The following is a 13,752-nucleotide window of genomic DNA, read 5'->3' as shown; positions in this document are numbered from 1 at the left end:
GTAGAAAATTTGTCAAATCTGTCTTCAAATCTGCCATGTCTGTCTTCAAATCTGTCTTCAAATCTGCCATGTCTCTCTTCAAATATATCTTCAAATCTATCTTCAAATCATCCATCTTAGCTTCCACAGCCTTTATCTTAGATTCCATGCCATTTATCTTAGCTTCTGTTAGCTTTTGTGAGAGCGACATTTGTTGCACTTGGTCTTGTAATTTTGATATATCATGTAGCATTTCTTCCTCTTCTTCATGAGTCATGCTAGAGCTTTCAGGTTGCTTACTAGGTGCTTGCATTTCCTTTCCTTGGGGCATCAGTTACCAATAATAATGCTCTACTATGCCCTTTGAATTCCTTCAAAATAAATTTTCAAACCAAGCTTAAGATTTTTTTTTTTTAAATCTACACACCTTTTTTCACTTTGTAGGAGCTCGATATTGCATCTGATGTATCTCTGTCATTTCGGATCATCTAGTTCTAAAATTGAGACATGCAGTATCCCTTTATGTCCTCTTTTCAATGCTAACAGTCTGATCCAAATTCGATTCTCCAAGGAAGAGTTATGCCAAATCTCCCACAGTGACCTGATTATAGACTAGTTCAGTAGAGCGAACTTGTATGACATGCCACGTGTCCCTGTTTCATCCTTTGGCTCTAAAAAATATAAAAAAGAAACTACAGTCTGTTGTCTTTCTATACCTTCTTATAAAACTTCAATCCGATGCTCAGAGAGAAAGTTATGATGATTTTCCCCAATTCACCTATTTGGAATGTAATTCAGGAGTCCGCAAAAAAACCAACTTCCTCAGATCATATCTCCGCAAATATAGCGCAAAAATCTCTGAAATTCAGACCCAAGGTTTAGTGTGATTTCATCTCAAATGGGTTTTTTTTTGCTTCTGAAATGTCGTATAAAAAAATTATATAGAAAATGCCACAGTGACCTATTTGGAGCAGCGAAACCCTAGAATCCAAAGCTCTGATACCAAACGTTATGAAACCAGCTCTCAAAAAGATAGAAAAGATAGATCAACGCCTTAGAATTCAGCCTCTTCGAGGGGGAAACCTCCTTTACATTACACAAATGAATGATGTTTTTATGATTCAAATGACAAAACCTCTTTTCTATATATAGGAGTCTAAGGAGTCTCAATATAATCCAGCCGACCCAGTAATAATAATATAAAGGCACAAAAATAACAATAGAGGGATTCTATGGGGCACAGTAATAACAATATGGGGACAATAGGGGCACAAAAATATTAATAAGGGATATAACTACAATAGTAATGGGGTAATCACTAGTATTATAGGGACCTAACATTGGCATCTCCCTCGAAAAGGACAGAAACAGTCTTCAAACTTTCCTATCACACGTAGTTAAGGTTCTCCATCCCTTCACCGGGGTGGATGTTACAACAATTTTTTAAGCCCACGGGACTTTGTATTGATGGTGAATGGGTGCATTGTTAATGCACTCCTTGCGATAGGTTGCTGGTTCAAATCCCCCATGGGTGCTTACCTACCAAAAAAAAAAAACTTCTCATCCAAGAACTGCTAGTCCATACCCTTGTCCGAGAATTCCTAACAAAGATGTAGGAATCGGTCAACAAAATGTTAAATAGTCTCATTCGACGAAGCTCGTTGACCAATTGTTTAAAAGATAATATAGAAGTAGTGGGTAGATAATAACACCATTGCTTCAAAAAAGCACCTCTGGATTATGATTTGCGATGAAGTCATTAGAGGTAGGAGACAAAAATAGACTTTAGAGGCTCATATTTTCAGTGGTCCCTACTTCTACCACCAAAAAATGTCAATAATGTAGATGATGCGAACATTGTAAGGGGATCTCCCTGATGTGAATTCCCATTTAAACCTCACACTGTTTGGTGTAGGAGTCCCTTTCATTGTGTCGTTTTGAATGGGCACGATGCATATAGCTTGCGCAGTGCACTGGGTTGTGCGCGTAACGCACAGAGCTGCCAACTGAAATTTCATCACTGCTTCTAAATCTGTTCCAATCAACTCAATCTCCTATGATCCAAGTAAGTGTGTGAGCCTCTGCCATTGCTATTTAATGATGTTTGTTGTGATTTGGAGAGAAAAATATAAGGTTTGAATGGTGAAAACATAAACTCTATCCTTTTGTCCAAGCTGCTCCTTAGGGTTTCAAATGGTGTTTTAAAAGTCATTTTCATGCTGAATACTCACTGTCATACTCTCATTTCCTACCTGTGATTCCTTCCCCTCCCTGTCACATCATTATACCAGTCCCTCTCCTTTTACCCTATATTCTAAAAATCATTCTTATCATTTGTCCCCATTTTTTTTTTGTTCCTATCCCTAAACACTACCATTTCTTGTCATTATCCCTTTCCCCATATCATTTGAAAAATCCATAAATCCCAAATTCCGAACAGTGAAGTGATTGTTATTACACCTTAATCTCACTTGACAGCCCAATATCCCACTATTTCATATTCCTCATAGTCCCTCATTTCCCTTTGGCACATTTGGAATTGGAAACAAAACACCTATTTCTCATTTTCAAACCAAACCAAACACATACTTGACATACACCTTTACAGCACCATGACAGACACGGATTCATCATATGAACAAGTCAGTGATTCTACCACAGAGCTTCATGCACTGAGGAGGCCTCATAAGGGTGGCAGACATGTTAGAGAAGAGCCCACATCTTTGACTGAACTGCAAGCCTGCCCACTTTCCATGGCATGTTTCCAACAACAGTCATGCTTTCAGTATTGTGAAATGATTTCTCAGATTCAGCATCATTACGAATTGGCTCGGTTATTTGTTTTTCATTTGCATGATGGTTAGGTAACTCTTGTTGGTGTAAATTTCACCTTGACACCAGAGACCATTTCTCAAGCAACAGGAATACCAAATGTAGGTGAGGAGTGGAACAAAATAATGCAGGTGGAAAGAGTACATTATGAGCCATATATCAGGCCTACATATATGAGACAGCTCATCAGGGTGTTCTCATTCTGGTTTTTGAAAGAATCCTATGTGCCATTGATGAGACTCATTATCATATATTTCAGTTGTGAAGGCTGCTTCTCACGCCTCTATGCATACCATATCAGATTTTCGATGCATTTCATGAGAGTGAAGATGACGAACATTCCATATTTCATGCGTTGAAACATCGAGAGGATGACTACACTTGTGCAAAAGAAGACTCTTGAATAGCAGTACAACAACATTTACCACTATGCGCTCATCAAGATCATTGTTGTGCATCAGCTTGGTTTACAGGGTATCACATGGGAAGACTTCATTTCCTGTGAGTTCTTTACAGCTTCAGCAGCTCATTAGGAGGTTTTCCATCATGTAGGTGAACCTTCACATCAGCATGGAGGTCGAGAGGTAGAGACTACTAGTGTTCCGACATACGTCACCTATCAAAGAGGCAGGAGAGGATTGTTTGCAGTAGCCCGACGAGTACTATCTCCACTTGGAGTGGAAGGGGTCTCATTGCTGTCATTAGCAGCACAGGTACAGGTACAGGTATAGGACAGAGGCAAGAGGCCTATGCAGGATGAGGGCCCCTAAGGAGGCCAAGACACTGATTTCATCCTCATCGATGATGATGTGAGCTCTCCTACTTCAAAACTGAGGGAGATTATTCAAGAGAAGAAAGCCAAGATAGATGCATTGACTGACAAGTTGTAGAGAGCTCAATGGGTCATAAACTATTTCAAGCAGTGAAATAAAAAACTGGAGGATCAGCATACAGTCATGGAGTTACAAAACATTGGGCAAAACCGCCAAGCTGCCCAAAGGAGGAGGATAGAGTTCACTTCATTGGAGCAGGAGATAGAGGCTAATCGAGAGGCTTGACTTGAGAGGGACAATATTCATCCTGAGAAGCTGTTGGCGAAGGCAAACAAATACAAGGACATGCTCAGGCACATGAGAAATCATTATTGGGCATGGAATCATGTTTGCAAAGCAAGGATCAAAATCCTGAAGGCAAGACTAAGGAGAGCAATAAAACGATGCAAAAGGCATGATAGGCTCCGAATGTTGGCCGAGGCTTCCCTGGTTGAGCACGATACTCAATGATGGACCTTTAGTCCAAATTTCAGCAAATTTGGAGAAAATTTTGTCAATTTTGAATTTTTTGGCTTCAAAACAGATTTTCCTGCCCAACGCATAGCGCCACTTGGCGCGCGCTTATAATTGGGAGATCCTCTGGAGGAAAACTTTACATTTTTAGATTTTCATAAAAATTTATGCATTCTCATGGATTACCTAAGGATTTCATCAAGTTCTGGGTTGCCTAAAGGGTCAAAAACACCCTAAAAATGACCTCTCTGCCACCTTTTGCACCCACATGAAGCAGTCTTGGGAGATTAAAGATTTGGAGGGGAAATGACATCCAAATCCAGACATTCCACTTGGGTTGGAAAGTAGACAGGCAATTATTTCCAATGAGCTATCTTGAGCTCAATTTAGACTTCGGGAAGTGCCTCAAAATCAGCTCCAAAGTTGTGCTACGCATATAGGTTTTGGGCGCAGCGCATAGAGAATTTTGGCCTATTTTTCACTCTCGAGCTAAGAATTTCGGCTAGTTTTGACTAGTTTTACTTTTTGATGTTACTCTTGATATACCTTGATGTAATTTCATGAACATGATGTAATTTTGGCACATATTTACTTGTTTTAGTAGATTCATTCACTAAAAGGTGAAAAACAACTGAATGAATCAGTTTCCTAACATATAGAGGCAAGTCATTTTTAGGGTTGGACACTTGGGATTGGTTGGCACTCCATTGTACATTTTATTTCTTCTTTTTTGGCAAAGGAAAGACCAGGCTTTTGCAGAACTTGTTGGGATCCTTGTGGCTCTGTGTTTTGACGGTGTTTTTATTCATGTAATTGTAAGTTCATTGATGTTTTATGTATGCCATTTCCCTTCTCTTTGCTTATAAAATTAAACAAATTGAGTGACAAAGGTAGAATTCATGAATTTGTTGTGCTCTACCCTAAAATTTGTTTAGTTTACATGTTTTCATCTGTTTGGAGAGGATTCTTGCAGCCTCTTGCCCTCTTCAGCTCCTGAGAGGTCCTTTCTATCCATTTCATTTAATCTAAAGCATCAAAACTACTACCTACCTTGCCCCAATCGGAACTCTGCAAAAATTTGGCCTCATCCACGGACACAAAATTTCCTTTCCCTTTTTCCAAAAAAACACCCAAAAAACTCAAATTAAATCCTTACACTTCATACCTAGCCTAAGATTAGTTGTTAAATCAGTCATCTCAAGCCCCATATGATTATCGTTTTCTGAGATTGACCCGGAGAGAGCCCTCTCTTGTCCTCGTAGGGCTAGCTACGAGGCTAAGCGTGGTTTGATGTGGACCTATAATCTTACCTTTTCAACTTGAGGTAAATCTAGGCTCTAACATAGTGGCGAACATACTGGGGAGGTAAATTATTTGTTTGTTGGTATTATTCATTTTATAAACTACAGATGGAGCTTGAAGATTAGCCAGGTAGCCTTCGGAACGCTTTTTCTTTGCATTCGTGCAAGTAGATAAATGCTACTTCAATCAATCTCTAGTCTAGTCTTATAAACAGAGTATCTAACTTGCAAATCACCCCAGTACATCTGAGAATTCTAAGCTTTTAGATGATAAGTTTAGAATTTGATAGGCTGAACAAGTTGTTCATGTCCATTTGATTTCTTGAAATAATAACACACTGGCTTCCAGAAGACTTACCAGAGAAAATCTGGATCCTAATCCTCCTCCTGTCTATGAAAATCCCAATATTATTCCAAGAATCGTTTGCCAAGGAAGTTCTATCATTCCCGTGTTCAAAGCTCAGTCGTGTCCTATTGGTTTTGAGTATCTTGAGGATCAAGAATTTGATGAGAAATTTGAGTTATCTTTGTCTGCAACCAAATCTGAAAGCACTGTCGCTTCCACTCTCTTAAATCCCGAGTTTTTTCGAAATCTTGAAACTGAAAGGGCCAATAAATCCATTGATGATGACATTTTGAACTAGCTCCAGTCTCCAATTACGGCTTCTAATATTTTTGATTTCTTAGAGACTGCTTCTACAACCCTTGGGTCATCTGCAATTGCATCTAGTTCAAGAATTCCCACTTAACTGCCTTTCATTCCTACCCTTCCCCCGCAGCCTACTATCTCTGATAAAAAATCTGCAGTCATATCCCCTCCATCTACTGCTTCTACTCCTAAAATAGCCAAGATTGCTTCACCTCCGCATACACCTCCTCATACCCCTCATACATCAGTTCCACCTACTCCCCCAACATCACCAAGACCGATTGCAAATCCACCAAGAGCAATGGCTGCTCGTTTTACACCTCTCGCGCTGCCTCAAGTTTTGGATGATATGCCCATAGATTATCAGACTAAGATTCCATTTTTTTATGGCACTCCTCAGAGTGTTCCGGCTCAACATCATGTAGACAGAATGGCAGATTTCTTCGACCTCCATGAAATTGATGCAGAGAACGTGACCATGAGATTATTCGTGCAAACTTTCAGCGGTGAGGTAAGAAAATGGTTCAGATCTTTGGTAGCTAGAAGTATTCCCACATTAAATGAGCTTCAAAGACAGTTCTCGGATCACTGGAAATTAAAGAATGATCCTCTTCAAATCACTTCTGAATATACCCAGGTCAAGCGGAATGTCGGTGAGTCCGTGCAAGACTACTGTATTAGATTCAATGCGATTTATAATGAAATTCCTGATGATTTAAGGCCATCTAGAAAGTAAGCTTTGCCTGAGTTCCCGGATGGTTTTGATCCGGACATGGCATATCAATTAAGAGAGAGAGATCCAACTACCTTAGAAGAAATGCAGAAAATTGCCATTAGTGTCAAGGAAAATTTGAATGAGAAGAGAGCTAGATTACAAGCTAAGAAGAAAGTCTCAATAGAGGAAGAAGCTTCTACCTCAGACCAAGTACTCCACAAGGTAGAAAAGATGATTGAAAGGTTAACACTTGATAAGCCTGAACCATAGATTCGGAATCCCAATTTCCATGGCTAGCAGTAGCCACAATTCAAGATCAAACAATGTGAGCAGCGAGCACAAGAACCAGCACCACAAAAACAGCAAGTAAAGACACCTCTTCAATAGAATTTTGTTGGTCCTGAATTTGATGATGAAGACAATGTAATAGGAGAATAAAATCACCTCTTTACTCCTGATGATATGCCCACCTTTATCACTGAAGATGATGAGTATGCAGAAAATTTAGCTGTACAGAAGGATGAGGATTTTATCTTGGCAAATGACATAGCGCTTGAAGAAGAGTCGGACGAGTATCAGAGAGGTTATATGAATGCTTTGTCTGCCTAGCAACGTCAATATTCACTTAGAAACAGAAATGTCCCCATCAATCCAATCCAAAAGAGAAATGAAGTTCCAACATCTAAGAATGAGTCACCTGTTGTACCAAAGAAATGAAAAGAAATTGTTGATCCTACTACTAGCAAGTCTCCACCAGCAAATGAAAGAGTAAATCAGCCAATTGTATTAAAGGATAAAGCTGGAAGAAAAGATGTTCCAGCTAAAGAGGTAGAAAAGATTTCTGCTTTTAGTTTAGAAAATGAAATTTCTAAATTGAAGGTATCCATTCCCTTGACTGAACTAATGAGGAACAATAGTTATAGAGGTAAAGTCTCTAAAAATTTGAATTTTGACCCAATGTCTGCTATGGTGACTATGGAAGATGATCAACTTGAACTGATTTTTGGACCAGCATTAAATGGTGAGTCTCCAGACAACGATGTGCCACCTTTTTATATCATTCTAAGATTGCATGAGTTTGTGTTTCATAATGCCATGTTTGATTCCAGTGCTTCCCACAATCTTATGCCGAAGGCTATCATGGAGAAGTTGGGTTTGGACATCACTAGGAAATACCATGATCTTTATTCATTTGATTCTAGCAGGGTGAGATGTATTGGGCTCATTAAAGACTTGGTTGTAAGTTTGGATCAGATTCCAACGAAGAATGTTTTGATGGATGTTGTTGTGGCAGACATTCCTCCCAGATTTGGTATGCTTCTTTCCAGGTCCTGGGGAGCAAAATTGCAAGGGACATTACAACTAGATTTCTCCTATGCAACGATTCCTGTGTTTGGCCAAATGAGAAAACTGTATCGGGAACAAAAAATGAAATACATGATTACAAGCAAGGAGAAACCGATTAATCATCCGATTAATTATGTACATACAGATTTAGAGTCTTTTGTTTTGTATTCAGATAGTTTCAATGATATCAATAGTTAGTTAGTTGTAGCAGATGATATTTTAGAAATAACAGAGAATTTCAGAGAAGTTTTGAAGAAAGAAGGAGAACAGGAAAATACCATTGAGCAATCAGATAAAGGTAATGAACAGCAAGCAGAAAAAACAAAGCTAACAGAGTTTGAGCACTTAGAAGAAGAGGAAGATGGTCTGTGGACCATGGATTTCGATGGAGCAGTGGGAAATGATGGTCCTAGAATTGGTATTTGGGTACGCAGTCCTTTGTCTGCCCAAACAAAGTGCCTAGTAATGTGCGGGTATGTTCTTACAAGCTAGCTTTTGTTTGCTCAAACAATGAGGGTGAGTACGAAGCTTTGTTTGCTGGCCTAAAAATTCTAAGAAAGCTAAATGTTAAGAGGATTACTGTATATGGCGACTCTGTATTGGTGATTAAGCAAGTCAAAGGCGAATATCAAGCAAAACATCCTCGGATGCGGGCTTACTGAAATGCAGTTCTAGATATCCTGAAGTTGTTTTCAAATTATACCTTGATGTGTGTGTCTTGTATTCAAAACAGCATTGTAGATTCACTTGCTAAGGCAGCGAGTAATTTGAAGATTCTGATGAACTCAAGTAATAAATTCGAAATCCATGTGAAACATCATCCGATTGTCTCGTACAATCAGAGATATTGGCAAGTTTTCGAAGATGACAAGGAGATTGACGATTTTCTGCAAAACAAAGGTAAGTTTAAAGATACCTCAATTGATGTAGAACATGATGATGGTAAAGATGATGTGCAGATCAATCAAATGGAAGTGTTGCAGCTTAAGGATAATATTATACCTAAAGGCTTGATACCTTTAGAGGAACTCTTTGATCATGATGACGTAGCCCGAAAACCAACATTGCAGCCAGCAGAGAAGGGAGTCGAAGAGGTGAATATTGGAATAGCTGAAAATCCAAAGATGGTAAAGCTATCCAAAGCAACGCCACAAAAGGTAAAGGTCAAATATATCAGTTTTTTGTCATCCTTTGCTGATGTGTTTGCTTGCGACTATTCCGACTTGAAGACATATGATACCAATATAATTCAGCACACTGTTCCTATTAAGCCTAATCAGAAACCTTTCAGACAGAAGTTGAGAAGGCTAAATCAAAAACTGTTGCCATCAATTGAGAAGGAGGTAAATATGTTGTACAAATTAGGAATCATCATTCCCATTAGATTTTCTGATTAGATCTCTAATTTGGCGCCCGTACAAAAGAAGACAGGTGAGATTCATTTGTGCATTGATTTTAGGAATCTCAATAAAGTTTCATTGAAGGAAAATTATCCGTTGCCAAAAATGGATCACATACTTCAATGAGTAGTTGGAGCATCTCGTATGTCACTACTTGATGGTTATTTGGGATATAACTAGATTTTGGTCCATGAAGACGACCGAGACAAAACAGCATTCACCACTCTGTGGGGGACTTTTCATTACGCTAAAATGCCTTTCGGTTTGAAGAACGTAGGTGCCACATTTCAGCGGGAAATGGATATGGATTTTGCAAATGAGAAGGATGTTTTTTTGGTTGTGTACCTTGATTATTTGACGATGTTTTCCAATTCAAATGAAGAACACATGTATCATTTGAAAATTGTCCTTCAAAAGTGCAGAAATTATGGTGTGTCGCTGAATCCGAAGAAAAGCTTGTTTTCCATGGATGAGGGAAAACTATTTGGACACATTATCTCAAAAGATGGCATTCATATTGATCCAGCACGTGTAGAGGCAATTCAGAAAATTGACCTTCCCCGGAACAAGAAGGAGATACAATGTTTTAATGGTAAGATGAATTTTTTACGCTGCTTTGTGCCTAATCTTGTTGAACACCTAAGAGAGATTACAAACATGCTTAAGAAGGACAGCCAAGTGAAGTGGATAAAAGAGGCTGTAAAATCTTTCAATCTAGTAAAATTGGCTCTTTCTTCAGCTCCAGTTCTAATCAGCCCGGATTACACTCAGGATTTTATACTGTTTTCATTTGCTTTGGAGCATATTATGGTAGTTGTATTAATGTAGAAAAAGGATGAGCATGAAAGACTAATTGGTTTCTATAGCCGAACTATAATAGATGTATCCTTGAAGTACAACATCATTGAAAAGCAAGCCCTTGCACTTGTAAAAGCATTGAAAGATTTTCAGGTATATATTCTGCATTCTCATATTTTGGCTTATGTTCCTAACGCTGTTGTCAAAGATATTTTGGTACAGATAGATCCGGAAGGAGGACAAGGCAACTGGATTGCAGCTTTGCTGGAGTATGATGTGGAGATAAAGCCCACAAATTTTGTTAAAGGACATGGATTGGCAAAGTTAATGGCTGAATCGAATTTGCATGCCTTAGACATAAATCTGATTGCTGCTATGTCCGATGAGAATGAGGAAGGTTTGTCAATTCAGGCATCTGAAATATTTATTATTTCTTCGTGGTATTTAGATATCATATATGTGCTTTAGAATTTGTCACCACCACCCGGCATGGCTAGAAACAAAGGTAGAACTGTCAAGTTAAAGGCTACAAAGTTTTGTATTTTGAATTTTTCACTTTATTGGAAAGATCCCGATGGTGTTTTGTTGAATTGTTTGGTGGAAGAAGAAGCGAATCATGTCATGGAGGATTTCCATAAAGGAGATTGTGGCGGTCACCTTTTTTGGAAAACAACGAGAAACAAAATTCTGAGAGCGGGATACTATTGGCCGAAATTTTTTTCTGATGTATATAAGGTTGTTAAGAGCTGTCATGAATGTCAGATTTTTGAAGGAAGGCAGAAATTATAGCCTTTTCTGCTGAAGCCCATTGAGGTGAGTGCCCCATTTCAGCAGTGGGGGTTGGATTTCATTGGTGAAATTCATCCTGCTTCTTTAGGTTAGCATATATGGATCCTCACGGGGACAGATTATTTCACGAAATGGATCAAAGAAATTCCCACCAGACAAGCTATGAATGCGGTAATAAATTCATTCCTTGAGAATAACATTTTGTCTCGTTTTGGTTGCTCGAATAAGTTAATCATTGATTACGCAACAACATTCAAATCCAAAAATATGATTGAGTTTTGTAACAAGTATAAAATCATTTTGGGACACTCAACTGCCTATCATCCGTAAGGCAACGGATTGGCAGAGTCTTCTAATAAATATTTGGTCAACATCATTAAAAATTTGCTGGAAATAAACAAGAAGAGTTGGCGTAAGAATTTGGTTAATGCACTTTGGGCAGATTGAGTGAGTCAGAAGAAATCCATTGGTATGTCCCCCTTTGAGTTAGTTTATGGAGTTGATACAGTGTTTCCTACCTCTCTCGCAGCTCCGGTAGTCAAACTTCTTTAGGAGGTTAGTAGTGAAGATGATCATATGCAGAGAAGACTAAATCAAATGATCCATTTGTAGCCGACGAGAGAATAAGTTTTTCAAAACACGTTCAAGCTGTAGGAGAGAATTAAGAAAATTTATGACAGAAAAGCAAAGGCAGACAAATTTCAGCTGGATGACGTGGTGCAAAAATGGGATGCAAGGGTTGAGGAAAAGGGCAAGCACGGTAAGTTTGAAAATCTCTAGAAAGGTCCCTTTAAGATTACAACACATCGGGGTCAGAATGATTTTCTTCTGAAGGAGATGAACAAGGAAGTTGTCCAGGAGGGCCAGTCAATGGTTGGCTGCTCAAGCAATATCATTTCTGAGTTGTTTCTGTTGTTTACATTGTCACTGTATACCATTTTATTTCAGTTTCATTGCAAGTATGCACTGTGATCTTTTCTTCAGTCTGGGGCCCGAAGTGAAGGCTATAATTCTGAAGAAAGATTTCAGTTTTGGGATTAGTTTGTCGAGTCAGTTTTTCAGTCATTTTGGTTTCATAATTGAGTCGGTTTGAGTCAAGTTTCAGTCAATAAATAAGTCAAGAGTCTTGTGTTAATTTGTCAAAATAATGGACTCCATAGCCCAATGGACGAAGGCACTGTCTATCTCTCCCAGAGATCTGCCGTTCTTGGCACCTCCCAGGAGCTACCATCCCCATTGGAGCCAATGTTAGAGTCGGTCTTTACATCCCTCCGTCAGAGATCATTTCTCTTATTGCATTTCATTTTTAGGTGTCTCATACAGTTCATTCATCTGCATTCCATTAGGAGCATGCCATAATCTGACCGAAGGGCCTTTTCACTCACTCCCCTCATGTCTTGTACCTGGTAGCTCAGGTCCTTTCATAAAGGTCCAACAAAATAATTTTCCAATCAATGACAGTCAATATTTGGTCTCTTGGTCAGCAAAGGGTCATTTTAGTCATTAGGTCTAGGGTTTAGCAGATTCAATCTTCAAAGTGTCCAATAATGCTAGAAGGCTAGAGGGAGGTTCTAAACAAGTTTTTATTTCAAAAATTGCATCATCATGTTGCTGGACAATGACTTTTCTTCAAAACTCAGTTTTGAAGAAAATTCAACATTTCATCTTTTGTAATAAATTGCCATGTAAATTTCAAAATTTTGAGTTCTTGGATATTTTAGATGCAACCCTAGTCATCCTTTGTTGAAACTCAATGCCAAACATCCCTGCAAAATTGACAAAATAGTTTCATTATTTCAACCAAAAATCAAAGAGGAAACAAAAAGAACAGAGTTGTATTAAAATGAAAAAAGTGCCAAAACTAAAACATAAGAAAGTGGGTTTTTGAGAAACAAAAATCAAACCCATCACTGTATAAGATATTTTCATTGTTTGAAACACCCATTGGTATGCCAAGAGGTCAATTGAAGTCGACTTAAGTTTTGGAGGAGCGAATTTTGTGTTTGAGGCTGGGACTGTGTGTTGGAATGTTGCGCGGCACATTGGGAGGTATTCACGGTGCACTGGGAAGTCACGGCGCATAGAGCCGCTGTTTGCTATGTAGTTTTGAATGGGCGTGATGCATACAGCCTGCGTGGCGCACTGGGTTGTGCGCGACGCACAGAGCTTCCAACTGAAATTTCATCACTACTTCCGAATTTGCTCGAATCAACTCAATATCCTATGATCCAAGTAAGTGTGTGAGCCTTTGCCATTGCTATTGAATGGTGTTTGTTGTGATTTGGAGAGAAAAATATAAGGTTTGAATGGTGAAAACATAAACTCTATCCTTTTGTCCAAGCTGCTCCTTAGGGTTTCAAATGGTGTTTTAAAAGTCATTTTCATGCTGAATACTCACTGTCATACTCTCATTTCCTACCTGTGATTCCTTCCCCTCACTGTCACATCATTATACCAGTCCCTCTCCTTTTCTCCTATATTCTAAAATTCATTCCTATCATTTGTCCCCATTTTTTTTTGTTCCTATCCCTAAACACTACCATTTCTTGTCATTCTCCCTTTCCCCATATCATTTGCAAAATCACTAAATCCCAAATTCCCAACAGTGAAGTGATTGTTATTACACCTTAATCTCACTTGACAGCCCACTTTCCCA

General features: G+C 38.8%; 1 non-coding gene across 1 annotated transcript; it reads left to right on the top strand.

Annotated features, from left to right (window-relative positions):
• Window positions 1-1,300: 1,300 nt before the first annotated feature.
• On the top strand, window positions 1,301-1,424 carry LOC149151580 (U6atac minor spliceosomal RNA). The gene has a single exon (XR_016263967.1). It is a non-coding gene; the product is annotated as a U6atac minor spliceosomal RNA (small nuclear RNA).
• The last annotated feature ends 12,328 nt before the right edge of the window (window positions 1,425-13,752 follow it).

This window comes from Pinus tabuliformis, chromosome 9 (assembly GCF_031772625.1).
Source record: "Pinus tabuliformis cultivar Carrire ecotype Pingquan chromosome 9, CPIR1, whole genome shotgun sequence".
In the NCBI taxonomy this organism is placed as follows: Eukaryota; Viridiplantae; Streptophyta; class Pinopsida; order Pinales; family Pinaceae; genus Pinus; species Pinus tabuliformis.
The sequence above is the reverse complement of the archived record's forward strand: the minus strand, read 5'-3'. Positions and strand labels throughout refer to the sequence as shown.